This window comes from Chenopodium quinoa, unplaced genomic scaffold (assembly GCF_001683475.1).
Source record: "Chenopodium quinoa cultivar QQ74 unplaced genomic scaffold, ASM168347v1, whole genome shotgun sequence".
NCBI classification, from domain to species: domain Eukaryota; kingdom Viridiplantae; phylum Streptophyta; class Magnoliopsida; order Caryophyllales; family Amaranthaceae; genus Chenopodium; species Chenopodium quinoa.
Window position 1 is genome coordinate 2,970,844 of NW_018743136.1, and position 18,006 is coordinate 2,988,849.

General features: G+C 37.1%; 1 long non-coding RNA gene across 1 annotated transcript; it reads right to left on the reverse strand.

The window, feature by feature from the left end:
- Positions 1-14,841: 14,841 nt before the first annotated feature.
- LOC110732023 lies at positions 14,842-17,827 on the reverse strand. Its single transcript, XR_002513417.1, has 3 exons — positions 17,782-17,827; positions 17,592-17,662; positions 14,842-14,864 (listed from the first exon to the last, which is right to left on the reverse strand). It is a non-coding gene; the product is annotated as an uncharacterized LOC110732023 (long non-coding RNA).
- Between the last annotated feature and the right edge of the window lie 179 nt (positions 17,828-18,006).

The following is an 18,006-nucleotide window of genomic DNA, read 5'->3' on the forward strand; positions in this document are numbered from 1 at the left end:
AGTTTCCAAACAAAAAGAAAACAGGCGTCCATAAATTCAAATACTCAAAAATATGCTAAGTATACCTCAGCAAGGACCCCTGATCCCGTCTAGGTCAAGTGTGCCGACACCCCTGACCGCCTCCCTTTCAGCTGGAGGAACTGCCCTGATCATAGACTTGGCCATCTCTACCAAGTCAGGCTCCTGAGGGCCGGCTGCATCAAGCATAAACAAACGGATTAGACCTAGTAAAAAAGGGAGCGAGTCTAAAATTTACAAGGACAACTTCTTACTTCTAGGCGGCCCAGTTGGAGTCTTAGAAGAAGTGGCCGGCTGTTTCTCAGCCGCCACATGTTTCCTGGCAGAACCAGGAGAGCTCCCAACAGTCGTCTTCCGGGCCTTGGGGTCCGGCTGTTGGGAAGATGAAGCTCTTGGAGCACCCGTCTAAAAAAGAAGAAAAAAAAAAAAAGTCAGTATATGCATAAACACAACTCCAAAAAGAGGGTGAAAGGTTCGGAGCTCACCAAGGGTGCCCCCTTCTTGGGGGAGTCGGTTGAAGTTTGTTGCATGATGGAGGCCCGCAACATGGCCGCCGCAGTCTTGGAGGCGGTGATTTTGCTCATGGCGTCAGCTGCAAAAACAAACAGCAAAGTTAATAAAAGATAACAACAAATGTATGGAACAACAGAGTATTCGACAGGCCGACTACCTCTTGAGCACCGACTGCTGAGGCCACAGGCGGCCAAAAAGTACTCGTCGTAGAGCCATTTGAAGCTCGGGACGCAGTGCAGGGGTACTTGCTCTCGTACCCCTGAAGTAGAGTCGACCCTCGACTCTACTTTAAAGAGTCCTTTATCAAGGATCTCTTTCTTAGCCTTGGGGGGAACAGGCGGCATGCTACGGCCGCCTGCAAGAAGGGGCGGATTCCTGTTCCACCTATTGAAGCGCTTGTTCAGCTCAATGTCTGAACTCTCAATGATGAGGAAGGTGCTCCGCCAGTCCTTCCACTCGTTTGCTTTACCTCTCGTCATGAGGTAGCCCCTATGGCTTGTCAATTGATACCAGCCGGTACCACCTGTCTTAGGGGTCTGGCTGAGATAGTTCATATCGGCTCCACCCCGTGCAGTTCGCACCCGGCCACATAGCCGAGTACGTTTACCTAGGAGTTTGGGGCTAACTGCCATAACCCCAACTCATACCCATCCAAGATCCGCTAAACAGCCGGATGTAATGGGAAGCGCAGCCCTGCCTTGATGGCCGCCTCGTAGCAGCCAAAGCACGCGCTATCATAACTGGAACCAGCCGGCCAGACGACTGTGTCTTCTAGATCCGGCACAAACACTAGAAAGTCGGGGCCCATGGTGTGGTTTGCAATAAAGCTCTCCACTTTTCTCTTGCATGGTTGTGATCCGGCCCCGAGGTACCGTGCAGTAATAGGGGGTATTTAGCTCTCGGTGAGAGGCGGATGGCTCCGCCCAATTGTCCCCCTTCTCAACTGCGTGAGAAAGTCTCGCCTCTTGCAGGCGGCTGTTTTTCTCTTCTGTGTCCAAAGAAGCATGGCCAGAAGAGCTTGACTCGGAATCGTCCTCTGACGAGTCCGAAGAGGACGACTCCTCCCCTCTCCCGGAGGGGCCCGCCTCCTCTCTTTGAAAAGGAGCAGAATTGGTAACTGTTAAATGGGAAGGGGTCACTATGACTCCTCCCTCAGAACTGCCGGCTTTCAGGCCGCCTTGTTTCACTTCCACATCTGGCGCCTGGTCAGATGTTTCACTAAGCGGCACCCTGTGGAGGAGCCGTCTGAATTTGAGATCCTAGCAGTCTTTTTCGTTCTGGCCATCCTGCTCTGCATAGACACAGATACAGTCGGACTTTGTATAAAGGGCAAAGATGGGTCCAGAAAAGGGCAGGCGGCACTCCTAGTCCTAGATTCAGCCGTCCCCGGTGACCGGCTGATCACTAACCTAGGTCGTGTCGTGTGCTTCCGTGGTGCCATTTCAAAAAATAAAAAGAAAATTAGGAGTAAGAGAACTGACAGTTACCTGAACGAGTGACGGTTGATGAAGTTCTGAAAATCCTGTGCAGTCGGCTTGTCAGAACAGGCGGTAGGCAGAAAAGGTCCGAAATGTCAGAGCAAGTTCAGGGGTCCGAATGTTCTCAAAAAGTTCTCAAAGTGTGAAAATGACTCCAGACAATCCTTCCTTATATAGGCGAAGTGAGAAGGCGAAGGGTCACTTTCAGAATTCAAAATTTGGGCGGGAAAATCTCTCGTCCATTCGCCGACTGACACCTGTAGAAGGTCGCCGCCTGTTACAGTGCGACACTTGTCACAGGTAACACGTGACCAATCACGTGCCACCTGTGAGGAGAAAATGATTAGGGGATTTTGCTCCTACCAATCGGAATGCGCCACGTGGGCCAATCATGTCCTGCCAAGTGTCCCCCAGTTGGAACTTTCAGGGCTTTCCACGTGGCACGCGCTTATTCGTCCACCTTGGACCTGTTATGTCATGACATGTGGACTACTCCATGCCTAATGGAGAAACCGGCCACCCAGGCCCAACTTCCGAGGGAAGCCCAATCGGCCCTAGGTTAACCTAAACCTAGGATGGGCACGTTTCCCAAGGTTATAAATACCTCCCTTAATCCTCATTAAGGGGGATAACGAAAAAACACATTAATTACACACAGTAATAACCGGCTGATCTCGCTAACAAAGCAGATTACCTACATTAAACACTCTCACCTAGAGAGACCCAATCACTTTAATTTCCGCATTTATTACTCCTTAATCAAGTACTAACTTGACCATTGGAGGCGGAGCTCCCAGGAGTCTCCGTTATTTTGCAGGTACAGGCGTCCGGTTCCAGTCTCGGAATTGTAACTCTCCCGCAGGACATCAGAAAACCCCGAAACAGACATTAAATGAAAAAAAAAAGCAAAAGCTTGAAAAAAAAATTAAAAAAAGTAAAAGAAGAAAGAAAAGCACAAAAAGATTTTGTTATAGTTGTTTTCCCTATTTTTGTTATTTTTTGTTAAATAAGCTTGGGGGAAATTTATTTTATGAGCATAGTTGGTACTTTTGTTTTGGATTGGTTTGGATCTTGTGGGAAAAGTTCCACCCAGGCTTTACATGTAGGTTTAACACTAATTTCAAAAGTCTTCCACACCTTTACTCTCCTAGCCTATATGCTATATCCTTGAAAGTCCTTTTGACCCTAATGGGTTGAGTCATTTAATAGTGGCGGGAAATATAAATCAAGCCTATAGAGCGAGTTTGCATAGCGAAGATATCAGGTAACCTTCTCATGTTTTGAATTGAATTTCTTACTTATTTTCCGGTTCCCTTGTGGAATCATGAGAAGCTAACTTGAAGGTGGATTTGAAACTTGTAGAGAGGACATGGTTTGATTGGTTGGAACAAAAGGTGGAATGTGTTTCCGTTAGTTCTCTATGCTTAGCATATGTTATTTTTCAATCATCCTTGGACATCTTAGAACGTGCATACCTTTATTATTTATGAAATATTGACATTCATTAGTGCTTGTTCCATCATAAAAGTCCACTCTAGAACGCTTGTGACCTCTCTTTTACTTTGATTTATTTTATTTTATTTACTTATTGCTTTGTCTTAATTTTTTCCAAGAGTTATGGATTAAACTCTTAGGATACCCTTACGAGAGCATACTCGTCATCTAGAGCAATCTAAGGGGTTTAAAGTGCTTGATGCATACACTAAATGTATTCGTGATTCCTACGAAAGTGAGTTAGTGTATATTCTTTCTCTTATATAGTTTTCTTTAATTAAATAAAATGTATCGCTTTCCCTTGGGTTGGTTTTGTTTTGCTTGGGGACCAGCAAAAGTTAAGATTGGGGGAATTTGATAAATTTCATTTATGTCACTATTGATTAAGGATTTTCTAGTTAGTATTTCATAGTTTTGATATCTTTTTACTTGGTTTTAATAACGTTTTATTACATTTGTCATGTTTGCGTGTGAAATGTCGTTATTGCTCAATTTTGGCTTTTTTTTTTTTGCATATTTTTGTTGCTTATTGCATTAGATTAAACTTTATTGTTTGTTCTTATTTTTAGGAACACTTGGATAAGGTCATTGTTCAAGATTGAAGAAGTATAAAACATAAAAGAACAAGTAATGAAGAAATGTGCACTCGATTTGCAAAGATTAAATTTCAAACGCCTATATCTTTTTATCTATAAAACATTTTGGAGTGGTTCTAATTGGATATGAAATCTTATTTTGAGAGCTTTCCAACGATAGGTCATATGCTCAATTCCAATGTAAAATGAAGGATTTATGATCGTTTGAAGCTGAGTAGTATTGTCTAGCGTGTAGGAGCGGGCGCGCAGTCTAAGAGGAGCGTCCACTCCAAACTTTCTGGAACGATTCTGTCTATTTTTACTGAAGATAGGAGCACCCGTGCACAACCTTTGGAGCTCCCACTTCTATACGTGCTGCTCGACATTTTGCAGAGCTTCCTAGGCAATTTAGTAAGGAGTATAAATAGATTTTTTGCTCATTTTAGCGGGAGAAATTCATTTTTTCCAGTAGTTTTTAGCTTTGGTTTAGGTTTTTAGAGAGATAAACTCTCAATATTTAGAGAGAGAAAGTGAGAAACACAATGGTTTTCATGGATTTTGGATAATCAAAGGTGGAATTTGGTAATTTGAAGATCTGCAACTTATATCACTTAGCATTCTTACTCTCTTTTCTCTTTATGCTTTCTTTAATTGCTTTGTTGATCATGTTTGAGTAGATTTCCTTCTACTAGGTTTTGAGTGAAGCTTTGTAATGGTAATTGAGTTATTTGAGATAAATTTGATGATAATTGTGTGATTAACTTGATTGAATTGATGATGGCATGTTGTTTGTTTTAGATTGGATTGATCTCCCATGATATCAAACTTAATTGCATATTAGTTCTAGTTTGACAAGGGATTGTGAATTAGAATTGATATATTTGATTACATTTTGGGTAAATTTCTTTTATGCACCTAGTTAATGAGGGATCTAGGCTAGGAATATTAGAGATTGCTCTTGAGTGTAATTAATTCCCATTTTAATTCTTTCTTTGCATGATTGATTATTAAATGCATTCTCATTAACTTGTTAATTGTTTAAAGTGGATCTTTTCCCCTAGTAGACTTTATAATATCTTGTTCTTTATATGTGTGTTAGTGTAGTTGTAGTGTCCTCTATCCATAAACCGACTTTGGGGTAGCTTAAGCATTATATTCAGAATAATCTAACATTACCGTTCCCTGTGGTTCGACTCCCAACTTACCACAAGACTTTTTTAGGGGTTAGTTTAGTATTATAATAAATTTTGTTTGGCCATGAGGAGGTTAGTCAACGACATAATTTCCGCGCGTTCATATACCGATCTGAAACCTTAGGTTAATCCTCCCTTACTTAACAGGTTAGCCACTTTGAAAGTGGGTGGGTGGAGAGAGGAGAAGGGAGAGGGGGGGGGGGAAGATTATTCTCACTCTCAAACGTGAGGGTAAGCATATATGTTACCCTTGATATTTTGATGATAACAAAAGTCAAACTTATGATTTGGCTAATGTCTTGATAAGTTGTGTAGTTTAATAAGTCAAGTTGTAGAGCTATTCAAGACAAAGGAACTAGAGCTTAAAGGTATAGAAGATCAGTAGCAGTGTTCCTGTGAAAGAACAAAAGCTTCAGAGTAAAAGCAGGAGAATGAAGACTCGGAGCAATGACTTCCTAAGAGAAATTATATATAAAGTCTAAATTATTTTATATTTTTGGGTTTTATGTAAGTGAAAGTAATTTGAAGTTGGATGTTTAGTAGAATGCACATAATCCAATAATATTATGGTTGCTTAATTATAGGAAAATTAGTTTTTGGTGATTGATATTTGAATATATATCTTTATTTTTCAGAAATATCTTTCTAAAGAGATTGCAACTAACTTCCTAAACTTGCGCTTCTGGTGATTGATTAAGTCTTCCACTAAACAAGGAAGTTGCTTCCAAGTGGTTCAATGTGCTCTGAGCTTTAGGACACGATTCAAGTATTGGAAGTGGTGGAGACCGGTGGCGTTGATGTGCAGCGGTAGTGGCGTAACACGATTCAAGTATTGGAAGTGGTGGAAATTGGTGTGATGTGCATCAGTAGTGGCGTAAGTGAAGGGAGTAATGGTGTTTTCTTCAAGCTAAGTTTTTCTATAAATACAAAAACTTCACCCTTGCTCAATCATATTTTCTATCTTATTTGTTTTCTAAAATGAGTTAAGAGTCGCATTCTACTTCAAGTAGATAACTTTCTTATTTACTTTCATTAGAGTATTTCTTTTAAGAGTTGTAATTGGGGATTGGAAGTTTGAGTGAACTCTAAGAGAAGTCAGAAGAAAAAGAGAGAGAAGAGAAAGAGAAGAGAAGAGCAATATGTTGAGGGACTTACTGTTGGGAATTCCAAGTTCGTTGAGGAACTTGGAGATAAAGTCTATCTTGTAATAGGTTGATTGCACTATTCTACTAAAGAATATTTCCTAAAATTTCAAGTGGTGTGGTTTTTCTTCTAATTGAGGCCAAGAAGTTTTCCACGCTAAAATCTCTCTGTGTGACTCTTAGTTCCTTTAGCTTAGTTTTTATATTTCCGTAAAAAGTTGGCTAATTCTCTTCATACTACAATTCACCCCCCTCTTGTAGTATTCTTCTAAAGTAACAATTTGTATTAGAGCCTAATGCTCTTGAAATCAGGACACCCTGAAGAAGAGCATCTTGGCATAAGATGAATACTCACCAAAAGCTCGAAGAAGGATACTCTACTCAAGGACCTTCTATGTTTAATGGGTAGTTATACACACACTGGAAGAACATGATGCAGATCTTCATCAAAGCAAACAATTATCAAGTCTGGAGAGTCATCAAAATAACCAAAACCAATTCTAAAAATGAGGTAGTTCCTAAACTAATGTCTTAATATGAAAAGGAAGATTTCGACAACATGGAAATTAATGCCTTGGAAGTTAAGTTACTTCATTGCAGACTTGGACCACATGAACACATCCGTGTTATGGGGTGCAAGAAAACTGAAGAAATTTGGGATTTACTTCACGTTACCTATGAGGAAACCAATGAAGTGAAGCGTTCAAAGATTGACTTGCTTATGTCAAAATATGAATGCTTCGAGATCTAACCCAAAGAATCTATCTAGGAAATGCTTACTAGCTAGATTCATTAACATTATTAATGAGCTAGTATCTCTTAGTAGAAAAATTCCTATAGATGAATAGGTGAGAAAGGTGTTAGAAGCCTAACTCAAGATGAACGTTGGAGAGCTAAGGTGATCGCCCTCTCAAAAACAAAGGACTTCACAAAGTTAAATAAAGAACAACTTACTTGTTCCCTTATGACTCACGAACTTCATCTGGGAACTAGCAACAGTGAAGGTAACAAGAAGAAAGGGTTGGCATTAGAGGCTGACTAAGAGGATTTTGAAGTGGATGAAGAAGAAAATTCAATGATGGCTAGAAGATTCAAGAGAATGTTCAACAGGAACAATCGAAACACAGGGAACTTCCAGAAGAAAACTTCATACACCAAACCTGACTATGGCTGTCAAAAGTGTGCATCAACAGATCACTTCATCAGAGATTGCCCCTAGTGGGATATAGAGAAAAGAAAAGGCAAGGAAAAGGAACAAGGGAAGGAAAAGTACAAAACTCCTTTTTCTAAGACTGATGTCAAGAAAGCAATGATAATTGCCTAGGGAAACTATGAAAGTGAAGAATGTGAGGATCCACCTGAAGAGGAAACTGCAAACCTATGCTTGATGGTTAAGTCAGATGACAAACGTGGCTATCTCAAGGAACTGGAAAAGGAGGTATGTGAAAGTAAACTAAATCCTGCTCAGCTTAGAACTTTGTCTAAGGATGTGTTGATTGACTTATTAATTGAAATGGAAGTAAATTTGAATGATGAAAGTATGCAAAATGATGAATGTCAAAAGGTTCAAAAAAATCTGGAAAGATCATAGTGCTTGGCTTGAAATAGCACGAGATGATATCTAGACCAGATTTGGTGAACTATATGACAAACATCTTCTAATGACTGAAATGCTTGAAAGAATTAAAAAGGAAAATGTCATGTTAAATGTGGAGCTTTCCCAATACAAACTTATCAATACTGACATTAGCTCTAGCAGTTCCTCTAATGTTCCTATGTAGAAATTTAATGTTGGGTTTGAAAACTCTAGCTAAATATTTAAAAACTCTAAAGGATCGCCTTGAAAAGGAACTGTAGGGTAGAAAAAATAGAAGTATTGATCCTACGGCTACTCCTAAATGGATCAAGGATGCTCAAGTTAAGAGAAGTGAAGGAGTTGGGTATGAGTCTAAAGAGAAAGGAAAATAGAAAAAAAAAATTGTAGATTTACCCAGTAGTAAAGTTTGTACCTTTTGTGGGAAAACGGGACGTTTGCATTTTGACTATAGAAAGAAAATGGAACATGCTAAAAGAAATGTTAGACAAGTGTGAGTAAATTAAAAAAATATTGATTCAACTTCAAAGGACCCAAGGATCCTGGGGTACATGAAACTAATGTTAAGTTTTCTTGTAGGTCCCAGTGAGGGGGAACAACCTTTTATACCTCGATAGTGGTTGTTCAAAGCATATGATAGGAGACAAATTAAAATTCTTTTCACTAGAGGCCTATCCAGGAGAAAATGTGACTTTTAGAGACAACAAGAAAGGAGAAATCATTGCTAAAGGAAAAATTGGAAAGTCCACCTCCCATGTAATAGAAAATGTGTTCTTGGTCGAGGGCTTGATGCACAATCTTCTCAATATATAACAATTATGTGGTAGAGGAAATTTGGTAAGCTTTACTTCAGATAAATGCCATATCTTCAATAAAAAATCAAGAAAGATTATTCTACAAGGAACGATAAAAGGAAATACTTACATAGTAGACCTTGACTCAATCCCAAAGAGTAGCCTCACATGCTTAAGTGTTATTGAAGATGACTCTCTACTCTGGCACAAACGTTTCAGACATGCTAGCTACTCTTTAATTGATAAACTCAGGTCAAAGGACATGGTAGTAGGATTATCCTCTATCAAGTTCCTAAATGATAAAATTTGTGATGCCTGCGTAAAAGGAAAGCATGTCTGAAGCTCCTTTAGATCTAAAAGGATGGTGAGCACTTCAAAACCATTAGAATTAAATCATATAAATTTATGTGGTCCCATGAGATTTTAGAGTAGAAGTGGCAAGAAATATGTGTTGGTTATTATTGATGATTACTCTAGATTTACTTGGGTGATATTTTTAACAAGTAAAGATGAAATTTTTGATGAATTTGTAGCATTTGCCAAACATGTGCTGAAACGAGTGGATTCTCTATAATTCATTTAAGATCTAACCGTGGTAAAAATTCGAAAATTCAAAGTTTGATGAGTTTTTCAAGGAACAAGGCATAAATCACAATTTCTTTACTCCTAGAACTCCTCAACATAATGGGGTATTTGAAAAGAAGAATCGAATGCTGGAAGATATGGAAAGAACAATGTTGATTGCAAGCTCCTTTCCAATGAACTTCTGGGCTGAAGCAGTCAACACATCATGCTACACCATCAACAGAGAAACCATTAGGGAAATAACAAACAAGACTCCCTATGAATTGTTCAAAGGGGAGAAACCAAATATCTTTCATCTTAGATCCTTCAGGTGTAAATGCTTTGTTCACAACAATGGTAAAGAAAACCTAGGAAAATTCTACGAGAGAAGTGAAGAGGCTATTTTTCTTGGCTATACCTCAAATAACAAAGCTTACAGAGTTTATAACAAGAACTCTCGCGCATTGAAGAAAGCATTCATATTATCTTTGATGAGTATAACCCATTTAAGAATGTACAGGAACAAGAGGATAATGATTTTGAAATTATATTGATAAGAAACAAGGACAAAGAAGAAATTCAAATGCATACCAGAGAAGAGAAAACAATTCCAGAAGAAAATCAACTAGAAAATGTTAAAGTTCCTCAACATGAAATTCCAGAAGAACAAGATAATGAGGAACCAGCATTTGAAGAAGAAGGTGAATGAACTGAGTAAAAAACTCCTTATATAGGAGTTTCAGCAAGAGAATTTTGGCCTAAGCCATTCAAATATCAAGGATCTCATCCTACTGATCTCATCCCACTGATCTCATCATCAGAGATTAGTAGAGGAACCCAGACAAGATCTTAGATGAGGAAATTCTGCGCATTCAATGCATTTCTCTTCATCTAGAACCTCAAAATTATCAGGAAGCCTTGGAAGATTCTGATTGGATCATAGCCATGCAATAGGAACTAAAAGAATTTGAAAGAAACAAAGTCTTGCATCTTGATGTCAAACCAAAGGACAAGAAGGTCATTGGACTCAAGTGGGTGTTCAAGAACAAGCTGGACAAATATGGAATAATAGTGAGGAATAAAGCTCGTTTGGTTGTGAAAGGCTACAATCAAAGGGAACGTATTGATTTCGAACATACCTTTGTAGCAGTAGCTAGATTAGAAGCTATTAGAATACTTATTGCCTTTTCTTCTTTTATGGGTTTTCAAACTCTATAAAATGGATGTGAAATGTGTTTTTCTCAATAGTTACTTGATGGAGGATGTGTTTATAGAAAAACCTCTAGGTTTTGAAAATCCAAAATTTTCTAATCATGTTTTCAAGCTTGATAAAGCCCTTTACGGTATTAAGCAAGCTCCAAAATCCTGGTATGAAAGGCACTCTAAGTTCCTTTTGCAAAATGATTTCAAAAGAGGAAAAGTGGACAAAACTTTGTTTTTAAAATCTCATGGAACTGATCTTTTAGTTGTACAAATTTATGTGGATGCTATTATTTTATGTGCAAATAATGATGTCTTGTGCAAGTACTTCACTGAACTCATGAGTGGTGAGTTTGAGATGAGTATGATGAGAGAATTGAATTTATTACTTAGACTACAAATCAAGCAGACCGAGTGATTGTAAGAGTTTATAGGTACAAATTGCAGAAACTTGAATCACATTCATATAGCACCTAATCCCAAGATCATGCATAACACATAAAGAATTAGAATTAATACCTTTATAGCGTGATTCCACGTGTCATCGAACAAGAACAAGGGAGACAAAGAACCTCAAACGTGATTCCTCAACTTGGTCCACGAGCACTAATTAAGACCTTTACTAATGCTAGTTAGTTGCAATTGAACCCTTCAATTGACCTTCTAAGGAGAAGAACGGGCAACAAACCAATCACGAACCACCACAAACCACCACACGCGTCACTAGTGGTGGCCGACCGTGAGTCTAAAGGGGAGGAGAAAGAGAGCCGTGGGTTAGAGAGAGAGAGTGAGAGGGTTTTGGGATTTTCGGTTGCTTGATTCACAATCAACAGTTAATTATGTTGTTTCTTACAACCCTAGGCATGGATCTTATTTATAGATCTCATCTCTAAATAAGTGTCCATGACCAAGCCCAAAACCTAACTCTAATTTAACTATGCTAGCCCAATATAATTTATGATTAGTTACTTACTGATGAGGCCCATAAATGGGCCTCTAACTTGCTTAACCCAATACCCTTGTTTGTGACCTCATAGGATCCATTCTAGTGGGCTTTGGACTATTTGACTAGCCCAAAGATCATTGATCACAGTCTAGCAATAGATAATGACGACCCAAAAGAAAAAACTTATTATCTTCATAATAGTGATCCTATATATATCTAGTAATTGCACTTATCGAAGACAGAACTCCTTCAATCTCCCACTTGTCTGAGACAAGTGCGCATTATTCAAATTCCTTAAGTCAATGTGTGTCCATTTGATAATATGATTGCATCTTATGTCATGATCATATTACTCGACAAATCTTTTCTTGAAATCAAAGTTAGAATTACAAAGCAATGGATTACTATGTAATCCATTTGAGCACGGCTATGCATTTTTTGAATTCTCCCTCTTCAAGGGGCCAAGACACATCCCTAATTAAATAGGTAGACTCAATCAAATCTTGTGGCAACTAATGCTGCCACCCAACTCATGAAGTAACCAGGAAACACCCTTTATAATCTCCAGATGCGGCTAGACGTGTGAGTGTGCCATAGCTAAATCAATCATTGAATGAAATCAATGTTCCACTCATGTCAAAGGAATCCACTAATATATCCGAAGCTCTATACTTGAACTTTAAAGTAGGTTTATAGTTCGATCATGCATCATTCATTCATATCCATGTGATTGACCGAGCATTATCACTATGCCCCTATAGCTCATGAAACTGCATTGTCCTATCAACCTTACATGCTAATCCAATTTATGAAATCATTTATGTCCAATTTAATGATTCAGAACTAGGAACTTAAATAATATATGGGTTCTGTTCACCCGTGGGGTTTCATTCACCAGGTCATCGACTTGATGAGACCATTAATCCATAATTATTTTGGACATTTTATTTAATATCATAACCATAATTAAATAAGATTGAAAGATTGTTTCAATTGATAAACATAATTCTTCAAGTTGATGTATTACTTATGTAATATGCTTTCTCAAAACATATACAACTTAAATTACATAACTTGCTTCAATCCAAGAACCTAAGTATGACTCTCATACCTTGGTCATGGAAGGGTTTTAGTAAGTAGAGTTCATGAGACATTCTCATAAACATGAATTTTGCAACTTCTAAATTTTATAATAATATTTATCTCCATACACTAAGAATTCTCCTTCGTCCTTTTGCAAGGAACTTAGGAATTTCTAATTTGTATTCCAACGTTACATTGGATTTTGATTGAAATCTATCATCACTTGTTCTTAAAACACGTGAATTAAATAGACGAGTATAGTCCATGATATGCATGATGCATCCATTACGAACTGCATAAGGAGCATCACTCAAAACATTAATTTCATCAACCTTTCTCAAAGCATTAAATCTTTAATCAATGTGTCATGTTACATGGGATTGAAACTCCTTTCAATATAATATTGAACCTTATAAGAATCTTATCAATACAAGTTTCTTAACCAAGCTCAAATATAATTGAAAACCTATCTCTATAGATCTTGAATCCTAACTTTACTCATTTTCCTCTTCTAGGTTTTCATACAAAATACATTACCCACCACTTGACTCTTCAAGCAATGAATAAAGGCTCTTTATACTAGACCAAGAAGACTGTATAGCTCCCACTAAAAATCTTGTATACAGGTAGATGGAGCATGAATTCTCATAGGGTTATGTCCATATGTAGAACACATATGGGTTTTAGAAAAGTGAGAAAAACTCAATCAGGAAGTAGAATCGAGCCAACAGTGCTAGCTGGTCGAAACAAGAAGGCAGATTTCTGGCTCGGTATTGGAAGAACGCAGCGCCAGCCAAAAGAGACTGTCGCCAGGATATGAGCCTTGTCGCTAGGCGACAGAGCCATATCTTCAGCGACAGGCTCTGTTTTCTAGACGCCAGTTTCTACATGCCTCAGCAGCTGTCTGTGTTCTTAGAATTTTCTAATTTTTGCAGTATTATTTCGATTCTAGTTGTGAAAGATATTTCTCAAGTTTCCTACGTGTAAAAATCCTATGTTTTTTACTCATTACGGATGGTCTTTCAAATGAGAACCTTTTTTTTTATGCATGTTCCCTTAAAAGAACCCTAGTTATGATCTTTTCCTTTTTCGTCACAAACACGAAGACAACTCTTTGTGACAGTCCATCAACAAGAATTGATACAAAGGTAAGTAGAGCTTTTTTTTGGACTGAAGTATTTGTTTTGCTTGTTTTGGGCATTATTAGTACAATTCTGAAGTTTGTTAATGGAATTAAATATCTTTAAAGGTAATATTTGAATACCTTTATATTGAATGTTTTGAATCCGATTCTGGAATTTAAGATCTAGAATTTCAGTACCAAATAAATCTGTAATCCCATCCCCTTGTATTTCTCTTTACGTAAACTAAAGGGGATGGAAAGAAAAGGAGATCAAGGGAGTGGTAAGTTAGGGGGTAGGCTGGTAATTACAAATGACAAGGTTATTTTGTCATTTCAAAACCTTTGATTTTGGGCCCTTTTAAGAACATTTCATTGAATTGGACCTATTTCAAATTTGAAATTCTTTGGGAATCCAAACAATAGATTTACCCAATTCTAGATGAAATCCTAGTATCCAAATATTTCATATATTATAAATGGGGTAATGATATATTTAGCCCTTAGGGCTATATATAAGCATTTAATATACTTCCTATTAAGTTGGGAATTAATGACAAAATCACGCGCAGATCGGTGTAATTAATGTTACTTATCCTCAATATTTCCTTTTATAGCTTCTTATTCATAGCCCTTAGGGCTATGTTTATCATTTCCCATTATAAATTTGGTGGATAGTTTGGAGGATCGGAAAATGCTTTGTGAAATTTGTATCTCACTTACCATACTTAGAAACATTAAGAAAATGAATTAGCTTAATGAGGTGGGCCATTGAGGTTTAATGGTACATGGAAGAGTACAAAATGCACCAAAAGATGGTTATCTTACACTAAAGATACTAATTTTAGTCCATTCATTAATCATAACTATCTTGATATTTCATCAAACCTGAGTGGATGTTCCTATTCGAAGGTCAATGTTTCATCAAGAAAGGTACAACTTGTTCAGGGGTATACAAAGTTCTTTTCCACATAACACAATGAAAACTCACCTCCCCTGCCCCAAAATTCTCAACAGCTGTCCTACGTTATGCTCCATATTGAAACTACAACAAATGCAAGAAACAACTACGACTTTAAGGTGCAGCCAAAAGAAATCAACATACCTTTGCTTCAGATTGTTCATTTTCGTCAGCCATTGTTGGGGGTACCTAAGAACATTCAGAATAGAAATAAAATCAACCATATATTATGCATAAAAAAAATTTAGTAAATAATATAAAGCTTGCAGCAATGCTTTAGTGATGTTCCATTACTTTTTAAACACATGTTTCACACTGAGCTATATTTTTTACTCCATTAAAAGAATCAAGCACAGGCTGAATATCAAAATACAAGTGATGTGGTGAAATAATGGGTCAACAATTAAAAACTTCATCAAATATTCTTATTTGTGGTGATGTATCAAATTTTGGATGATTGAAGGTAAAAGTATGAGAAGAGGAGGGGTTGTAATGGGTTCTTTACTGAATGTTATTTTGGATGATATACTACAAGAGGGGGGGTGAATTGTAGTATGTTCCTAGTGCCTACTTTTCGCGAAATATAAAACTGATTGCTGTTAGGAACTTAGACTATACAAAGCGGATTTTACGAGGAAACCATCCAGGGCCCAACTGGAAGTAAAACCTCGACCCTATTTTAGGGATTTCAAACACAAACCACTTCACTATAATAGGGCAAACACCAAGTTACAACCTATTAGACACAGACCTTTATTTCACAAGTTCCTCACCGGACTTGCTACTTGATAGGACCCTATCCTACCCAATCTAAGTATCACACTTAGATTCACTCGTACCACCAAAGTACTACACGTACTGCCAAAGTACAACTACTTGTACCACCTAAGTACAAAACTCACAGCTTCACCTAGAAGCTTACACAAACTACTCTTACTATACAATTATAATGAGAATCCTCACGAACTCTCACACCCCAATACATAAAACACTCAAAACCCTTTTTCCCAATTACAAGATCTCAAAGAATAACTCTAAATACATACCAATGAATAAAGAGATAAAACTAATATGTTGGACACTTGAGATCTGTCTGGAACTTACTGGACGATCTGTAACTGGAACCTGACTGGAACTTCGACCTGCAGGTTTGACTTAGCTTCGTGGTGAAGGATGAAACCATTAAGCACGACCACTAAGCTTCATCAGCCTCGACTTTGAATGAATACATATGAGCATATTTATAGTACACCCAAATCATCCTTTTCGTAAAAGATAAGTTTTATTAAAAGATAGACATAAAAGATATTTTCCAAAAATAAGTTTTCTAAAAATATATCTTTTGTTAAGAATATATTCTATTAATAATAATAAGATATATTTACCATAAAATCAGATTTTATCTAAATCTTATATTTTCCAAATATACTAATATATCTTTTAACAAAAGATATACTTACCATATCTTTTTACAAAAGATATACTTGCCATATCTTTTTATAAAAGATATACTTACCATATCTTTTTACAAAAGATATATTTACCAAATCTTTTAACAAAAGATATACTTGCCATAAAATTAGATTTTATTTAAAACTTATTTTATTGAAAATATTTTCCAAAAATAACTTATCTTTTTCCATAAGGGATTTATTAGAAAATAAATATTTTTATTCTGTAAAATCAAATCCCTAAAAGATATGCACGTATTAGGTAAATATTTATATCATTAAATTCGACCTGCGACCTTTAACGTCGTGCAGACCTAAGTTTCGATTAGGTTTCGGAACTCTGATAGTCTCTAAGTTCCTGACAAGTCAGTGACTCTTATTTCATTGACTATCATGAGTTCACCTTGGTTCTTTAGACTTGTTCCAGACTGACTTTTATGTCCAACATACTTACATGAATCCTAAAGTGATATACTTCGATTTCTCCTTCTTCATGTTGTTTCGTTGAAACTCTTTTTCTAGAATCTTGTAGTATTGATGTATTCTAGATCTCGTGGCAACGTTAAGTTCCTGTTAGGGAACTTAGATAGTTCTTGTTAGAGAACTAAGTTCCTGTTAGGGAACTCTTCATGTACCTGTTAGGGAACATGGAACTCTTCATGTACCTGTTAGGGAACATGCTCCGGCTCTCGTGGGAAAGCCTGCCAAAGGTTCCTTCTGCATCTCGTTAGAGAATATCTTCTGGTTCCTTCATGGTTTGGTTCTTGTGGGAGAACCTGCTTTAGGTTCATTCATTCTCTCTTGTTCCTCTTGAAGTCTTCTATGTTCCAACCCATTGACTTCACCTAAGTCACTTCTGTCTTCACATAAACACTTAAGAGAAACATTATATTGAAGTTTGTTTGTCATAAACAAACTTCAAGTGAGAGAACTAATTAAACTTAAAGCTTATGTAAATACTCCTACACATATACAACTCATGTATGCATAGTGTACTTACCCTATGAAGCTAACATATGCAAACACTTATTTACATAATTACCTTCATGGTTCTTTAGCCATCATCATGTTTATCAACCATAATAACACTCATCATTGTTCTTGTTTCTCTATTGCTTATCATATATTGCTCAGGTTCCTTATATATATATATATGTGACATTGCTCAGGTTCCTTGTATCTTGTTCTAAGAATAACTTGTTCTTTCTATGCATAACTTAACAAACACGTTAGATAGATAATCATCATTAGTTTACAATCATCAAAACCTAATTACTCAACACTGAAAATAAAAAGTTATAATACTAAGTGGGAGGAGGTGATAGGATGGGGACAAGCAGCATGTCAAATAACTCAAATTCCTGTTTAAATATAGATATACTAACGCATTTCAAGACCCACCCACTAGAATTCCATTTTCATATGAGGTGTTAATTAAATACGAGAGGTATCTATCAAAACTAACCTCCATTCGGCTCATGGGTCGTTTAGATCTGAGCTGCTCAATAGCATCTCCAGTGCTACTCCTGGCAGGTTCTACATAAACAAAAGATATAGAAATAAATTACAGAACAATTAGCATTTAAGAGATCAAAAGTTTAGCACCCATTCTAAATAAAGAATATAAGCTACTACAGGCATGCCTCTAGATCCACCTGAGGAATTGCTACTAGAGAATCCCATTCCATGCAATGCATTCGAAGTAGCCTGAAGATTATTAAGCCATCTAAGTTGGATCAAAACTAAAGTAAATCCATATACTTGCAGGTATTAATTTAAATCTACCTTGTCAATGTATTCATGCACTGGATCAAATAACCTTGCCGGAACATCATCCTCTTGAGGTTGCAAAACATTATTGAAAAATATACTTATGGAAT